This window comes from Alexandromys fortis, unplaced genomic scaffold, assembly GCF_014885135.2.
Source record: "Alexandromys fortis isolate MF-2015 unplaced genomic scaffold, M_Fortis_MF-2015_v1.1 scaffold_26, whole genome shotgun sequence".
Lineage (NCBI taxonomy): Eukaryota > Metazoa > Chordata > Mammalia > Rodentia > Cricetidae > Alexandromys > Alexandromys fortis.
The window spans coordinates 5,427,333-5,445,738 of record NW_026067894.1 but is presented as its reverse complement, the minus strand read 5'-3'; the positions used below and the strand labels follow the sequence as shown (position 1 = coordinate 5,445,738).

General features: G+C 50.7%; 1 protein-coding gene across 1 annotated transcript in view; it reads left to right on the top strand.

Annotated features, from left to right (window-relative positions):
- The first annotated feature begins 10,528 nt into the window (after positions 1–10,528).
- The window catches only part of Htr1d (5-hydroxytryptamine receptor 1D), a 21,418-nt gene continuing 13,540 nt past the window's right edge, over positions 10,529–18,406 (top strand). The window contains exon 1 of the mRNA XM_050154580.1: positions 10,529–10,645. The gene's annotated coding sequence lies outside the window, so the exon portion shown is untranslated. The remainder of the gene's footprint in view (positions 10,646–18,406) is intronic.

Genomic DNA, 18,406 nt, shown 5'->3' with positions numbered 1-18,406 from the left:
GAGACTCTGGATTCAGTCCTAGCACTGGAAAGTAAATGAACACTTTATTTTGTTAAGTGTAGTACTTTGAATGTAATTGGCCCGCATCATCCCAAAGGGAGTGGCATTCTTATGAGGTGTGGCCTTGTTGGAGGAAGTGTGTCACTGTGGGGTGGGCTTTGAGGTTTCCTATGCTCAGGATACTGCCAGTGTCTTAGTTGACTTCCTGTTGCCTTTAAGATATAGGGCTCTCAGCTCCAGCACGCTATCTGCCTTCACACTGCCTTGCCCCCCACCATGATGGTAATGGACTGAACCTCTGAAACTGTAAGTAAGCCACGACAATTAAATGTTTTCCTTTATAAGAGTTGTCATGGCTTGGCAATGGTGGTGCACACCTTAAATTAACACTAGCGCTCTGGAGGCAGAGGCAGGTGGTTCTTTTTGAGTTCAAGGCCAGCCTGGTCTACAAAATGTGTGCTAAGATAGCCAGGACTGTTTACACAGAGAAACCTTATCTCAAAAAATCATACACACACACACACACACACTCACACACACACACTCAGAGTTGCCATGGTTGTGGTGTCTCTTCACAGCAATAGGAAACCCTAACTAAGACATTACATATTTGTAAAATTTTAGAGCCCACAGAGACTTAACATTAGTTTTGTTGTTTTTGAGTCAGGGTTTTACTCTGTAGCCCTGGCTGGCCTTGAACTCCCAGAGATCCACCTGACTTTGCCTCCTGAGTGCTGGGATCAAAGGTGTGAGCCTCCGTGTCCAGCAGTAATTTCTGGTCATATGAAGCATAATAGGTCGTGTGCAGATTGCTGACATAAACTAGCTTCATAGTCAGTTTTTCTTTCATATTTAATTCATCCATGTTAGAAAACACACTGGTGTTGATCTACACAGTGAGTTCCAGGCTAGTTGGGGTTACACAGTGAGGCCCTGTCTCAAAATCAAACAAATATATGTTAAAAGTTAAAGGTGTTGTGCACCCTCAAGGTGCCTCCCTTGCCAGGTAACCACTGATTTGAAAGTCCCCCAAGGATGCCTCCATTTGGATGCTCTCTGTTTACTTTTTATTTATTTGCTTACTTATTTTTTTATATCCATCCATATATACACTTGAGGGCCTAGAGTGGAATCATAGCCCATATTATTTCCTTTCTTCTTTTTTAATTAATTTTTTATTACATATGCAGTGTTCTGCCTGCATGTATGCCTGCACACCAAAAGGGAGCACCAGATCTCATTACAAATGGTTATGAACCACCATGTGTGTGCTGGGAATTGAACTTAGGACCTCTGGAAGAGCAGTCAGTGCTCTTAACCACTGAGCCATCTCCCCAGCTCCCTCATTTATTTATTTATTTATTTTAATTTTTACTTTCCAGTAATGGGGATTGAACCCAGAGCCTTGTGTGTGCTGGGCAGGTGCTCTAGCTGCACAACACTCCTGCCTCCAACACTTAATTTATTCTCTGCCTATCAATACACACAGACCCACTGACTCTGTTTTCTGTTTCGTAGGAATAGACCCCAGAGCCTCACACATCCTAGGCATGCACATGAGCTGCATCCCTGGCCCTACTGAGTTGTTGTTAATTGCTTTACAGTAGTTAATATGTAGACATCCTATTCCTGTAACCAACAGAAAATCAGAGGCCTCAATTTCCTCTTCATCTTTCCCCGCAAGGATAAGCGACCTTTAGGTACGTGTGATGGCATTTTTGTAAGATGATACTTTGCAGCAGAATTGCTAAAAAGCCTTTTTTGTTTAAGATTTTGATAGATGCTGTCAGTTTGTGTGCCAAAACAAACAAAAACCACTGCCCTAACACATACTTGTCCTGGTAGAGTCCAGGGCATCTCCCCACAGGACTCCCAATGCTGTTTATCACTAACCTTATTAGATCTCTCCAGTCCGATGAGTGAAAGTCAAACCTAACATTACCCTAGGCACATGGCGCGAGGCCTGTGGCTTACACTGTAATATTAGTACCTAGAAGGAAGGAGGAGGCCGAGGGTCAGGAGTTCAAGGTCAGCCTTGGCTGCATAATAAGTTCACCACGTTCAACATAGTGGGCTCTTTCCTGGCCGTCTGAAGGTTAAATTTGGAAGTAGGACTCATGCATTATTATTATTTTTCCCTGCACCTTTCTTGAGAATCAAATCCTGCCCTTCCACTCAGCCTGGTCCCTGTGGAGCAGTAAGATGGGACTAAGTGATGAAGCTGGGAGGCGTGTGGGTTATTGAGCCAGCCCTGCTTCCCTCTGTCCCCTGGTACCTGAGAAAGAGACTGCTCTGAAGAACACCCCTCCCAGTAATGAGATCACACATATACACGCACAGCAGAAGGGCTGCCGGCCTCAAGGGATCCCAGCCTTAGGGAGCAGCAGGAGGAAAAGGGACAAACTCGAATCTCCTGTGGTCTGATCCTGTGGTCTCTCATAATGCTTTTGCAAGCTTTGACCTCATTTGTTCCCACAGCTGCACCTGTCGAATGTGACCAATCTATTTTCTAGAGGGAGAGACCCACCCAGACCAAGAAACCAGGCCCACAGAGCTAGCTGCCCATTTCTTAGCTGTGAAACTTTTGACTGTTTCTTCACCTTTAAAATGGGAGAAATACGCTGGAAGGTGTGGTGCACAACTTAAATTCCAGCACTTGGAAGGCAGAGGCAGGTGTATCTCTGTAAGTTTGAGGCCAGTCTAGTCTACAGACTGAGTTCCAGAACAGCCAGGGCTTATTTGTTTATTTATTTGGTGAAGTTTAGCTTTTTGAATGAGGACCTCATGTAGCATAGGCTGGTCTCAGACTCTGTGTAACTGAGGATTGACACTGAACTCCTGAGTATGTGGATGACGAGTGTGCCGCCATGCCTAGCTCGAGGATGATGGGTGTGCCACCATGCCTAGCTCAAGGATGATGGGTGTGCCACCATGCCTAGCTCAAGGATGATGGGTGTGCCGCCATGCCTAGCTCGAGGATGGCGGGGTGTGCCGCCATGCCTAGCTCAAGGATGACAGGTGTGCCGCCATGCCTAGCTCGAGGGTGTGCCGCCATGCCTAGCTCGAGGATGATGGGTATCCCGCCATGCATAGCTCGAGGATGATGGGTATGCCGCCATGCCTAGCTTAACTAGTGAGAGAGGGCAAGCCTTGTCACCTTCCTGATGTCATCTGTTGCACTGAATGAGCTCAGCCCATAGAAAAGTCAGAGAGAAGGATTGACATTGAAGGCTCCAGCATCCCAGGTGTGACCTGTAGGACCAGGACAGCTGGGGTGGCCTCTGGGCCTCTGTGGAAGGTTCAGATGGACCTGTGAAGACCTAGAGGCATCTCAACAATGCTCCTCATCTCTGTCAGATCCTGCCCTTCCTGCCTGATCCCCTCACGACAGATCTTTGTTTTTATCCATCCCATACCCTCCACCCCACACAAAAGCCCATCTAACCACTACCTTCTAAATATGGAATCATTTTGTTGTTTGTGTGTGTTGGAGACAAGGTCTCACTATGTAGCCCCAACTGTCCTGGAACTCACTATGTAGATCAGACTGGCCTCAAATTCACAGAAACCTGACTGCCTCTGCCTCCTGAGTGTTGGGATTAAAGGCGTGCGCCCCAACTGCTTGACTGATTCCAGCTGTTTTATGTGGATCTGGGGGTGAACTCAGGCCATCATGCTGGTGTTGTCTCCATGTGCCCCCATCTGTTTGCTTTGATTGGTACTAGGAATTGACTAAGGTCACTGCACATGCCAACAATCTACACCCCTATACCTACAGCCCCTTAAATACCTGTTTGTTTGCTTTGCAAGTTAGGATATCAAGATGAAGGGAGGATCATCAGAATCAGAGCCAGATTCCCTGACTTCCTCCGTGCCCAGCAGCCCCAGGGAGGACACGAAGGTTTCACTTTTCAGGCCCAGGCTGGCCTTGACTCTTTTCTTCATCCTCCTGCCTCAACAACCTGAGTGCTGCAATTACAGGTGTGTGCTACCCGGTCTGGAACAGTATTGTTGAAGAAGAAACGTTACTCAATACTACTTGTTAAAATGAGAGTCTCTGCTTGATCGGAGCTTCCTCAGGTGTTCGAAGCCCATCCCAGCCTCATCTATATACTTCCTTTAATGAAGGGTCTGGCTAGGTCCCTGGACTGGCTGCTTGTGTGTCCACTTGATACAAGCTAGAGTTATCAGGGAGGAAGGAGCCTCAGTTGAGGAAATGCCTCCATGAGATCCGGCTGTAAGGTATTTTCTCATTTAGTGATCAATGGGGGAGGGCACAGCCCATGGTGGGTGGTGCCATCCCTGGGCTCCTGGCCCTGAGTTTTATAAGAAGGTGGGTTGAGCAAGCCATGGGAAGCAAAGCCAGAAAGCAGTACCCCTCCATGGCCTCTACATCAGCTCCTGCCTCTGGAATCCTGCCTTGTCTGAGTTCCTGTCCTGACTTCCTTCAGTGATGAACAGCGATGCTGAAGTATAAACTGAATAAACCCTTTCCTCCCCAGCTTGCTGTTTGGTCATGGTGTTTCATCGCATCAATAGAAACCCTGACTAAGACAGTCCCTTCAGCAGGATCCTCACTCTCCTACCTGATCTTGGTCATCCTTGCTATCTGGTTCTTATTCCCTCACTCATCTCCCCGGGGGTGTGATCTTGGCCTGTCTCCAGCAAGAATTCTGCTGCATAGATTTGGGCAGCATCCTCCTCACTGCCCCTTGGTTATAACTCCACTTGTTCCTAATATATTTGGTATGAAGGTGTCTCTCCCTGCTGTAATAATCCCTTTCTATGGGGACTTGGTCTATGAAAACGGCCCTGATCCAAGTCTGCTTTGCTGTGTCTTAATGAATATTGTGGACATGTTTTCTCTGGCAAGGTGTGAGTGGAGACACTTGGGACAGCAAGCTTTGCTGTTTCCTTGGCTGATTTAAAATTTTAAAGATTTATGCCATGGAATCTAACATTCCTGGGGATATGGTTCAGTTGGGCATGAGGCCCTTGGTTCAATCCCCTACATCACACAAAACCAGATAGGGTGGTCCTATAATCCCAGAACTCCTGAAGCAGAATCAAGGATGTTCAAGGTCATCCTTGCTCCTTGGGGGGTTTGAAGTCATCCTGTACTACTTGAGACCCTGTCTCCAACCACTCAATCTATCAGTCGTCAATCAATCTAAAACTCCCGCAGTTACTGTAGGGAAAGATTTTTGTCCTGGGGTCAGACTCATTGCCCTCTTATGTGTTCCTCCTCTGCAGAGGCTTGAGCCCACGGCAAATCTGAGTCAAGAGGCTTTTTTTCTCCCTGCCTTCCTCGAAGGCACCAGTCTCCTCACTACTGGCCCCTGGGATCTTTATTCCTCAGGAGAGGCCACTGAACTCTTAATTAAATTCTCTTGTTAAAAGTGGAGGCAGAGGAAAACAAACAGCAACCCCTCTCTGCGGGTGCCTCTTGCTGGCCAAGCCTAGTGCCTGGCTAGAGGTGATAGCCATCTCTGTGGCTCCATGCCCCCTCTCTGGGTTCCTGGAATTTCCTGTTGGCTCTGGCCAGCTCAGCCCACTCTGTCTGGCCCAGAGGAAATTGCCCTGGTGTGGGGGGGTGGGTGGGCTCTGGCTGGTTATCGGGAGCCTCTGTGCTGTTCCAGTCAGGAGTCTTTGAACTCCAGGCTGAAGAGGAGAGAAGTGGAAGCATGGGGGAGACACTAGCCAATGACAGCAAATCCAGGCATTTCCAGTCTCCCTTGAGCACACTCTGGTAAACATAGAAGTCATGGGAAGCTGGAAAGGACATGGAGCAGAGAACTGGGAAGCCATGAGTGCATCCCAGATGAGTAACTAGGTCAGCTATGGATAACCATCGAGCAAATCTCGTGTATGTGTGATCTCAGCTCATTCCCCCAACTTTCCCTTCTTTTAGACAACCTGAGAGGGTCAGTGACAAACCCACAGTCACCCAGCTAGAAAATGGGAAAGTTGAGAAGCAAACCAAGAAGTCTGACTTCGGGATCCAAAGCTCCTAACCTTACTCTTCTGTTGCCTCCAGGTCTCGGTAAGCTATGGGAACTGTCACACTTGAACTGCAAAGACTCGAACCTTCCAGCTTTGACAGCCTGTGATTTATTCACTACATTGCCAGGTAGAGCTGGGAATACAAAGATTAGCAAGACTTCACTCTTGTCCTCGGGTTGTGAACTCCCCAGGAGTAGATAGCAGGACCTCAGCTCAATTCTCCTGGACGACCTGACACCAATTACCACAGCAATGAATACGGAAAAGGAAAAGCTATTTGGCTCAGTCGATTCCTGGGGGAGCAGATCTAACCAAAGTCCTAACCCTGGCTTTGTAAGAGAGGCCGTGTGTTTCCTGTGCTTCTCTCTTCATCCAAGGGCCAGAACAGCCCTTAACAGGGTTCTGGAGAGGAAGGGGAGTGGTTGGCATGACGGGCTATGCCGAAGTATTCTGCTGTCCCCAGGGAAAAGCCATGTTAAGTCACTTCACCTGCTGGGGGCAGGGAGCAAGGCCACAGGGCAGGTCCGGTTCCTGAGCCCCAGAGCTGAGGGAAGGGAAGTCTGGCTCTCTGGACAGCTTTTCCCTGGGCTCTGATTCCCATGCAGTCCCCATTCCTCCCTGGCAGGCATGTCCTTTCTGTCTAGACAGCTCCCTTCTGAGGACTCTGCAAAGCACAGTCTGTCTGGTGACAAAGCCTGCCCCAGACACACGCTCCCGACACCGGATTCATTCAGCATTCTTCAAAAAAGGGTAAGTTGGGCTGCCACCTCTAAAGTAGAGGGATATTAGTGAATAGAAATGGTGCTTCCTCTCCCCCCATTTCAACCTCTCCTCCTCCCCCTCTCCTCTTGCCTTCCCCTCTTTCTCCCTTCCTCTCTCCTCCCTCCCTCCCCCTCATCTTCCCCTGCCTCCCCTCCTCTCCCTTTTCCCTTCCTTCCCCTCCTTTGCCTTCTCCCTTACATTTCTCTCCTCCTCTTCTCCCCCCTCTTCTTTCTCTAATTCCTTCTTTTCTTTCTCCTTGTCCTTGAGGCAGGCCTCACAGAGTCTAAGCTAGCTTTGACCTCAGGATATAGCAGAGAATGACCTTGAACTCCTGATCCTCCTGCCTCCACTCCTGAGTGCTGGGATTATGGTCATGTACTTACATGGTCATGGATGGCTTACACGGTGCTGAGGAATCAAACCCAGGACCTGGTGTATGCTAGCATGCTAGCCAAGTGCTCTATCAGCTGAGCTGTATTCCAGCCCTCTTCTTTATTCATCTAACCATCCTCATGCAGCATTGAATGAATGGTTATAGTGTGCCAGAGTAGGACTAGGCATTGGGTGTTCCAAGATGACTTAGGCTCAACTCACCCTGCCAGGGACTCATCACATTGTGGAAGATGGACTGCCATGACAGTGACAGGAGACATCGCTGAGACTCCCTGCTGGCAGGTACCACAGTCTTCACCACGGTCACAGTGCAGACAAACTTACCAAGGTTCTCAGAACTGGGAAGAGATATACAGAGTTGTGCAACCTTAGAACACTAAAGTCAAGAGTCAAAGTCAGAGGGATCTTCACTTGCACACTTAACCACACTCTGGTGTGGACTGCCCAGGAGGGACCCACTTTCGTGTGTATGAGGAACTTGAGAGCCACATGCAGAAGGGGTGCCTAAGCTGGGACTGCAGGGTGAGGCCTGCCGGTACACCAAGAAGGTAGAAAAGAGTCTGTCAATGAGGAGATTCTGCTGGCAGGAATGGGAGGGAGTACATTCCAAATGCCAGGAAAACATGAGCCAGGTCAGCTGTGAACGAGCAGTGGGTACAGGAACAGAACAGGCTGAGAAGACTCAGGAAGCCAGCACAAGTGAAACAGGGCCTTCCAGGGGACAATAGGAGAAGCTGAAGACGGCAAAGCTTTAACCAGAGGCTCAGAGCCCTGTGCTCAGGAAGCTGGTTTAGGGAAGGAAGACAACTAGGAATTGGCAACCCCTCCCTGAGGGTCCTCTCTCACTTTCTCTCTTCCTTTCTTTTTATTGTGGTGGCAATGATGGGACTACAAAGGTCCTGCTGGCAATGCCCACCTTTCACAGTTTCGCAGTTCAGGGCACCAGGACTGCCAGTGAGCCCTGTGCGGTCATGCCATAACCCTTGCTTGCACCGTTTCCCAGTTCTCAAGGCTCAATAGTGAGAGGAAAACCCTATCATCTGGCCTTCAAGACTCTGTAAGCCAACTGTCCTTGTCCCCCCAGCCTGTGTCACCCACTCTCTACAGCTGCACCACACCCAGAACCCCTATAGCACGTGTCCTTCCTGCATTCATTCTTTAGGGCTCTGCTCCCAGGAAGTCTCTGTGGCCCTTGCCTGGTCTTTGCTGAGATGCCTTCTGCTCCTGCCTCAAGGCTCAAGCCCAGGGTGATCCTTTCCATGTGTCCACACCTTGGGCTTGTGTACCTTATCCCCTCTCTACCATCCCAACCCTATGCTGTGCTCAAACGTGTGTAGGTTCCTCCCATGGGGACAGAGATGGCACTTTGCACATTTGCTGATCCCTGAAGGACTACAGAATCCAAAGGGGACCCTCGTCATAGACCTAGCCACTTCTATCAATCAGCTCTCCAATGTCACCTTCCTGGGCTGTTTTGTAAGAAAATGCTACTAGAAGGCATTTCCTCAGGTTTGTCCTTCTCTCCTGTCCTTTCATTGTCTTCATCGTCATTATCATCATCATCATTATATTGAGGCAGAGTTTCATGGGGTCCAGACTGGCCTCAGATTCACTACGTCTGTAGCCAGTGACCTTGAACTTCTAATCCTCCTTTCTCCTCCTGAGTACTGGAATTATAAGCATGTGCTACTACTGCTGGGTTCTGTGATGTTGGATGTTGAACTTAGAGATTTGTGCGTGCCAGGCAAGCATTCTACTAACTGAGCTATGTTGCTCACATCTCTTTTGAGAGCAACTTTAGGGACTTTTCATAGAAGCCACACACCTAGGACATGTCTCTGTCTATTCTGCAGTGTGTATTTTCCCACTGCAAGACCTTGGGGGAAGGACCCCTGGCAGCTGCTATGCTGGGTTGTGTATCAGGACCCTCTGCTCCTCTGTAATGGCTCAACCAGGACACTGGTAGCACAGCCTTTATTAAGAGCCACCTACATTTGGCATTGCTCGGTCTTCCCCTCCCCTATGTGGGAAAAGAGCCAAGGACCTAAAGAGAGGAGAGAAGGCAGAGGTGTGGTTGCCGATGACTCCTGTCTATTCATGCCAGTGATTTATTTGCCTGAGATCTGCGCTAAGACAAAAGGAACCTCTGCATTATTAATGACCATTGATCACAGCCTTCCAAAAAAGAGATTGTAAGAGATGGAGGCTCCAAGCCAATCACAAATGATAGACCAGAGCAGTGTGAGGGGAGGGGAGGGAAGGCCCAGGTGGGCAGAGAATTTGGTGCAAATAGAAGGACATAGAAGGACATGGAAAGCAAAAAAGTGAAATAGTTGCTGAGCTCTCAGTGTGCTGTGTGCCAGATGTCAAACAGCTGTGGGTGCTGGTGGGTGCTTCTGGAGTCTCTCTAGACACACCCCTATGCACCCCCCCACACACACACCAAGAAGACTGTTACTGGGAATGGAGGGTCAGGGTCACTTCATAATGCTCCTAAGGTCAATTTATCAAGAACACATAACCAGCTTGGGAAGGATGCTGATGACGATACGGCTTGAGAATATACAAACAATAAGGAAGCACAGTGGGCAAGGACACAGAAGGCCAGGTCCATCCAAGCTGTGTGGAACCTGGTCATACCCACTTGGAGCCCAGACTTCTGCAGGAGTTTTTATTGTTCCTGTTTCTGAACCCAACCCTCCCTCTCCTGGCTCTCTGCACCTGCTAAACGCTGCACAGCGGAGCTGGCATTCAGATCTGATACCCTAATTCTGTGATCACTATACTTGTCCGACAAGAAGCTGACTGTACCCTTTTCACCTCTAGTGTGTGGCCAGGAGGTGTCCTACCTCCCCTCTATCCTGGGAGGCTACTTTCCTGGTGAGATCTCCCACCCTGGGCGTCCCTCACCCCTTACAACTCCCTACCGCCTTTCTTGCTTTATTTCCCTCCTGAAATATCTGACATCTCATTAAGTGCATTGCATCCGCCCCAAGAGGCGCGGGGAGGGGGGGTGCGCAATGATTCTAACCCCAGTGCATAGTCCAGGCAGACATAAAGCAGATCAATAAATATTTGCTAATTAAAGGTAGGGGGCGGGAGACCCAGCCTGTGAAGAACTCGCAGAGAGGTGTAGATGGAGTCTAGGCACCGTCCACTTTCCCCGGACAGTCTGTTCCTTCCCACAGGTGGCCTCCTCTACCCGCGTCCCTGGCGTCCTCCCATGGTAGGGTTGGGGCAGGGGCTCTCCGGGCGGGCCTCCCTGGCTGTAGGCGGGAGGCCGAGTGGGGAGAGAGCCCAGCGGGGGAGGAGCCCCAGAGCAGTGTGTGGAGCACCGGCGGGTGCAGGCAGGAGCGCGGAGCCTGAGCTGCAGGCACGGAGGGCGGCGGAGCCCGGAGCTCAGCAGGGTCATGGAGGAGGCCCGGCTCCTGCCCGCGGGGCTGCAGAGCGTTTGCAGGGTCGGCTGGTGACTGCCAGTGGGGAGCCGGTAAGCGATGGGGCCCCGGGGCAACAGGGCGTCGCAGCCTCGCGGGACTAAGCCTGGCCGGGCGGGTCGCAACAGAGCGGATCCCAACACCTGGCGTCCCGCCTCTGTATGCTTCTGGGACGTGAGGAAAGAGCAGGGACAGAAGGTCCCAACAGATCATCGGGGCCAAAGGGAGCATGCCGCCGGGTAGGGCTGTCCGGAGCCCCGGACCGAGGGTGGAACGAGGGAGCCCCCGAAGGTGGCTGCGAGACCCCGGGAGCACATCCTCAGTGTCCGGCGCTCTGGGGAGATCCTGCGCGGTGGGTGTTGCACCCCCAGGCCAAATCTGAGACACCTTCCCCCCAGGTGGCCCCAGTGGCGGCCGAGGGAAGCGGGGAGCCCTCTACCGGCCAGGTCTCGGGGTGACGCCGATTTGGAAGAAGATTTAAAGGAGGGTCCAGTTCTGAGCTGGGGTTTGGGAAGGGCCCTGACTTGCTAGTGACCTTGGACGGGTCACTGCTTCTCTCAACCTCAGTAAGTGCATCTGTCCAATGGAAAGGACGCTTCTCTTTCACTGCGGGCTGGGGAGAATGAGTGAGAGGCCGTGGATGTCTTTTTATACACGCTAAAGTTCTCTGCAAATCCTAGTTGTTCGAGGAACATCAGAATTGCGAAGCTCTAGAGTAGTCTTATTGCAGGTGATAGGAATGGGGAAGAAATCTTTGCCCAAAGTCTCAGTACTTATAGAATATGAGACTCAAACCCCTTGACTCGCTAGGTTTGGGGTCGTTCAGGCCTTAAGATCCGGATACTCTCAGACTGGCCGCGTTAGTAAACTAGCCCTGGGCACTTAGCTGTGCAATCGCTGGAAAGCTGTTGACCTCCTTGGGAACTGGTTCCCTCCTATAGGAAATGAGGATGACAACGTCCACACGGCAGGTTTGCTTTGCAAAATCAAATGGATTATTGCCTAGGATAACATCTGACCCGGAGCAGGAGCTCCGCCCTCCTTGCCCTGTTCTGTAGTATCAGACTTGGATCTCTTTGGAATCACTTCCTGGCAGTGGTTCTCAACCTGTGGGTCACAACCCACTGGGATTGCCCAAGACCACCAAAACCGCAGATATTTACATTACAGTTCATAACCATAGCAAAATTTCAGTTGTGAAGTAGCCATGAAAGCAGTTCTATGCTTGGGGAGGGGGGCAGTCACCACAATCTGAGGAACTGTATTAAAGGGCTGCAGCATTAGGAAGTTTGAGAACCACTCACTTACTTTTAGTTTTCTAGTGGTGCGCATGTCTGTGCTTTCCTCTGGACCCCAGCCTCAGCCCTCCCTATATAAGACACCTCTTATGACAACAGCAAGCCGCTCATGTGGGCAGCTGGGCTGCTTGGCAGACGGTGTGGGCTTTGTCTAAGAGACCAGGACTCCATGGGAAACTGGAGTCTAGGGCAGAAGGTGTACACAGCAGAGCCCCAGACCTCCCCTCTTCCCCATGTAATTACAAGGCCAGAAATACAACGAAGCCTCCTTGGGGTTTGCCAGCTGCCTGATGGCGAGTGGGGCTGCTGTGATCCCTTCTCTCCTGGCACGGATAACGGTTCTCTTTGGCAAGGGTAAAGTGAGCATGAACAGAAATATAGATCCTCAGAGACTGGCATCCCCAGCCCTGAGAGGATGCCCTCACTGTACAGAATGGCTCCCATCAGGCCCAAGGTCAGCCAGCAGCAGCATCCAGGAAGCCAAATTTGCTTTAACTTTCTCTCTCCCCCCAGCAGTTAACACTGTTGGCCACACTTTCCCTCTGAAACAGGATTTTTGGGGCTCCTATGACTTAACACTATTTTCTTCTTCTTTGCTGTTGTTATTGGTTTTTTTATTTTATTCTATTTTTGCTTTTGCAGGCTCATCTGTGGGAGACCCTCTCCCTGGGTGATCTCACCTTCCCTCAGGCTCTTGTTACCACCTCTATGCATGTGACTCATAGGTGAATGTCTCCAGCCTAGAGCTCTCTTGGGCTAGCAATTCATCCATTTATTGTCATCCAGCCACTAGTCAGGCCCTGGGGATAGAGCGATGAGCTAGACGGAGCTGTGTGTTAAGTGGGTACGGCGGGGGTGTGGAGTGGAGAGATGGCCAGTAAACAGATAAGTGGAGGGCGGCAGCCAGTGTTCAGTCCCAAATGAGCACCGGGTGACATGGATGAGAGCTGGTAGAAGTGGTGGTGCAGACTGGGGGTGGGAGGGGGGCACAGGGATGATGGGGTTCAGTGCCGATGGTGAGGGACGTGTAGATCACGGTGAGGGTTAGGGACTTTATCCTGAATGATAAGGGGCCATCAATATTAGAGAGTGCAGAAGCCAGGAATGGTGCCTCAGGCCTGGAACTCCAGCACTCAGGGGGCAGAGGTGGTTGGATCTTGACTCTGAGGCCAGCCTGAGCTATATAATAAGACTCTGTCAAAAAAAAAAAAAAAAGGCAAGTGATGGTAGCACACGCCTTTAACCCCAGCACTCAGGAGACAGAGGCGGGTGGATCTCTGAGTTCGAGGCCAACTTGGTCTACAGAATGAGTTTTTCCAGGACAACTAGGGCTACCCTGTCTCAAAAAAGGGGAAAATAAGGGAGAAGGAACACTGATGTTTTTCTGTTGTTGTTGTTATCGTCATATGGGGGGGGCACAGAGTCTGAATGCTAGGCCAGCACTCTAACCAGTCCCAGCCCCAATACTGCCGATTTCTTCTGGGTGCATTTAAGCCTTATAAAAAGACTTATTCTAGCTGGGCAGTGGTGGTACATGCCTTTAATCCCAGCACTCGGGAGGCAGAGGCAGGTGGATATCAGTGAGTTTGAGGCCAGCCTGGTCTACAAGAACTAGTTCCATGACAGGTTCCAAAGCTACAGAGAAACCCTGTCTCAAAAAAAAAAAAAAAAAAGATTTATTCTAGATTGGTTGCAAGTGGTCTAGGCACTGGAGTGGGGAGGGACTAGGGACTAGGTTTATCTTCAAGGAGTTTCTAGCCACAGGCAGGAGGATGCACAAGCAAACTTGGAGTCTGGGGGGGGGGAATTAAAGGAGAGAGATTTGGAGGCTGGGGTGTAGCTCAGTTGGTAAAATGCTTGTCTAGTGTGCACAGGGCTCTGGGTTTGATCCCCAGTGGTGCATACATCTGGGCATGATGGTGTGCATCTGTAATCCCAGCACTCAGGAGGTCGAGGCAGGAGTTCACGATTATTCCTGACTACATAGCTAGTTGGAAGCCAGTCTGTGCTGCATGCTACCCTGCTGAGTGTGGGTGACATTCTATGCCAGGTGACCAGGGAAAGGCTTCCTGGAGGAGGTGGCTTCTGTAGCGGAAATGCTATCATGCCTCCAGACAGACGGAGTAGCCCTATCTAAGGCAAATGAACGTCCCCAGTATGTGGAGGGAGGACACAGAACCTGCAAGGGTGTGAGATACCTGGGCTGTTAATACCAAAACTCTCTCCATTGTGCCTCAGCTTCTTCTTTTTTTATGAGACAGCGGGTTAAATGCCAGGGAAAAACAGGAGGAAGTCTCAGTTTGGGTGCTGGGCAGGGGCTCAGTCACAGAGTGTTTGCCTAGTGTGCATGAAACACTAGGTTCCGTCCGCATTCAGAAAAAAAATATCAAGAGGGGCTGTCAAGATAGCTCCGTGGGCAAAGGCTATGGCTGCCAAGTCTGCTGGCCTGAGTGAGATCCCTGGGAACCCCATGGTGGAAGGAGAACAGTGACACCCACAAGCTGTCCTCTGACCAAAACAAACAAAAACCCCATTTAATTAGAAAGTTGGTCCTACTGGTGCAGACCTGTAAACATATCACCTAGGAGGCAGGGGCATGGGGACGTCCAGTTCAAGGCCAATCCGGGCTATATAACGAGACTCTGTCTCAAAAAACCAACGCCTAGGACGTGCCTCCATAGTAAAGTGGTTGTCTTGCTTCCACAAGGCCCTGGGTTTGATCGGCAATATGGAGGACAGTCAATTCACAGTCTGGGTGAGAGGACTTGATTGAGTTTGGAACTCCTATAGGGCCTTCAGATAGTCACCAAAAGGCATTTGGATTACGAGAGATGAGGGAACAGGTCTAAGAAGGGTAAAAATTGTCTTATTCTTTCATCTGTTCTTTCAGTAAATTTCTATTGATCACCTGTATCAACTCAAAAAAGCTCGGCTATAAATAAAAAAAGCTCTATCGTGTGGGGAGAAGGGAGACACGGAAGCTCTGCACTGCAGAGTGGACAGGCTCCGTGTGTGAGAGATGGGCTGTGCACTGCGGAGTGGGACAGGCCCTGTGTTAGGGGCAGGCTGTGCACTGTGGAGTGGACGGGCTCTGTTTAAGAGATGGACTATGCCTTGTGGAGTGAGACAGGCTCTGTGTTAGGGACGGACTCTGTGTTAGGGACGGAGTGGGCGCTGCACAGTGAGACAGGCTCTGTGTACGGGATGGGCTGGCACAGAGGAAAGAGGAAGTTATATAAAGGGGAGATAGAGCAGCTAGTCCTGACGGTGGCCACAGGGAGGACAGTGAGCTCCACCACACACGTGTTGGTCCCTTCCAGAATTCTGGTCTGGCTGGGCACAGGAAGTCAGCAAGTGAGGCGTGTTGGGGAGGCCAAAGGTAATGCCTACATAAGAAACTTAGTACAACAGAGAGCAGGTGGTGATTAGTTCTACTCTGGAGTCCAGGGAAACTTCCAGAAAGCATTCTTTGAGGAGAGGAAGATGGCTCAGTGGGTAGGAAGGACTGCTGTACACGCCTGAAGGCCTGAGTTCAAGTTCCCAGAACCCGTGTCAAAAAACTGGGCATGGCTGTGCACACCTGTAACCCCAGAGTTTGGGAAGCAGAGACGGGTAGATCCTGGGAGCTCCCGGGTCAGCCTGTCTAACCTAAATGGTGACCTCTAAAGATCCTGTCTTGGAGGGAAATGAGGAAGAGCGTGTCCTCATTCGGCTGGTACACGCACATGTGCACATACACCCGCTACACACATCACACATGTACAGTAAAGATTTTAAACAATAAACCAGAAAGCATTCTGGGTAATAGGAGTGTTCTGTGGGAACACTCAAAAAAGCAAAAGAACCATTGTCTTCACAAGTACAGGCCTCAGCTGAGAGGCGGGGCGTCCGTGAGTCCACACATGGTAGGGGATGAGGGGAAGGGGGTGGACCATGTGGTCTTTGCAAAGGTAAATGGCAGGAAGTAAAAAGGATTTGTGTGGACTATAGGCAAGTGTTCTCCAGGCTTCAGTCTCGGAGTGACAGCGTTTTGTCTGTGCCCGCTGCTGTCCCTGGCTCCTGGCACGCTCCTGCTAACCTCTCCCGACTACCATCCCATGTACTGAGAGTGTTTTCTCAGGGGTCACACTGAGCCTCCTAGCTCAGTGCCCAATCTGTGTTGTCCACACCCTCAGGGGTTAATTGAATGGGAATGGCCTCAGCGAGGCTGAATAACTTATCCAAGATCACAGAGCTCATAAATGGAGCTGGGAAGCAAACAGCCTGATTCCATGGGCTACCTCAATCCAAAGCGTGTGTTAACTCCTACTTGCTGCTGCCCCGTGCCTCCCAGCAGGGAATGCAGATGGTGGCTAGTGGGTTTGAATCCTTTAACACCACAATTCCCTGTTTGGCTTCCAGGAAACCTATCCCTGCTGTTAGTATCTCATTTACCCATGTTGGAAAAGGCAGAGTCTCTTCGGACCCAAAGAGAAGAATAGACTCACTCCATGAGCTCAGCTGCTCTCTTGAGATCCAGAGGTACAGCATCTGGGGAGAGGAGACAAGACAGGCTAAGCTCCAGACCAAGGGGTGTAGTTCAAAAGGTCTGTCAGGCTGGCCTGTCTGTCTGCTGTTAGAGTTGCCCCTGCTGGGGGGGATGGGGGGCGCTTGAAGACATCAGAAGCATTTGGCATGAGGCAGGGCGGGGGGGGGCCCTCAAGTACTTCCACCCTGCATCTCAGGTTCACACTGCAAGTGAGAATCTGGGTGCCGGGAGACTGGGTCTGTACCTGTAACTCACTGTGTGACTGGCTGAGCCTGCCCCCTTGTCAGCTCCACAGGGAGCTGGACTGGGTGATTCCCAAAAGCCCACTCTGACACCTAGGTCTTTTGCAAATGCCAGGGTTGACATATCTGTGTTGTGTCCACCCCTCCCACGACCCCCAGCTCTCCCTCCCCTGCACACTGATCGATGTGAACTGTGCAGCCTGATCCCAGCCTCTCACCTGCAGTAAGCCAGGCAGGCTCTAGGCCCGCTCCAAGTGTGAGACAGGCTTGGGTGCCACTTCCCCTTTTCCTCTGGGCTGTGCCGAGCTGAAGAAAGATGTTAACCATTTACCATATAGACCTGGTGGGAGAAGGCCCTGCCAGGAGAGACCAGCAGGAACAAAGCTCCTTCCCCTTCCCCCTTCCCTCTTCCCCTTTCCTTCCCTTCTCTTCTCTTCCCCTTCCCTTTCCACTTTCTTTTTTTTTCTTAGGCAAAGGTCTTGCTATGTAGCCCAGGCTGGCTTCAAGCTGCCTCAGCCTTCCAAGCCCTGGAGTAACAGTAGGCCTGGCTGATGCCTTGCACGTGTGCAGGCCTGTAGTGAGCAGCCGTTTGTGTAAAGAGAAAAAGACAACCACACAGGCTTTCACGCCTGGTAGGCAGGGCGCAGCATGGAGCCAGGCAGACCCAAATCCTAGTCCTAAAATTTCATCCTAGCTCAGAGCTCTGAGCTACTTCCCTCCCTTGGAAAACAATAGAAAGGATTGCGATAACAAGAGTCTCCTTGAGGCTGTCCACCCACAAGTCCCACTGCCCCATCCCACTGGCCAGAAATGCAGTTCTCAGATGATAAAATCCCAAAATGACCCCTAGGGGGTGATAGCGCCCTGTTGATAATTACTGGTTCTGGCCCTGCGCTCACTGTTCAGTCGGTGGTGTATGTGTGTGTGTGTGTGTGTGTGTGTGTAGATCACACTATGTTGCCTAGGCTAGGCTCAGACTCTGTATTTTCCTGCCTCAGCCTCGCATGTGCCGGATTCCAGGTGTTCTCTACACTCAAGCACTGTCTCAGTGTCTACATGGTCTTGGTACCTCAGTACTGAGTTCCCGGCTGGGGCTCTCAATCCAGCTGTGCCGTGTGTGGACTTGAGCTGCTCATTTCTCCACTGTTTCTGTAAATGTGTACTGATCTGCCTCAAGGGCAGTACTAGGGGCGGACGTGCATAGGAATTCACCTAACCACCGGTGACAAAGGCTCTGGCTTCTAAGCAACGCTGTGGCTTGTTCACAGTGGCCTCTGGCTGTTGAGGGCTTGTAACATCCCAGTCCAAAACCAAGAAAAGAAACGTTTGAGCCATGATTCGCTAACTGGCTCAAAGGCCCTGAAAACAGGTCTCTCCTGTACGTGGCATCAGTGACGGTGTCTCGATGTCACCCCAGCTGGGCCACACTGTAGAAACACTTGAGGAATTGTTTAGAAACTACAGTGTCTGAGCTCTCCCCCAGGGGGTGAGGCCTAAATAATTGTGGGTTTTGGTTTGGTTTTTGTTTGGTTTTTGTTTGTTTGTTTGTTTTGTTTCAGCCCCCCCCCCATCCTGGAATTAGAACTCTAGACTTCTCAAAAGCAAGCATCATACCACTGAATTACATCCCCATCCCCATCACCCTTTTCCTTTTTTGTTTTGAAACAATGTCTCTGCCGGGCGATGGTGGCGCACGCCTTTAATCCCAGCACTCGGGAGGCAGAGGCAGGCGGATCTCTGTGAGTT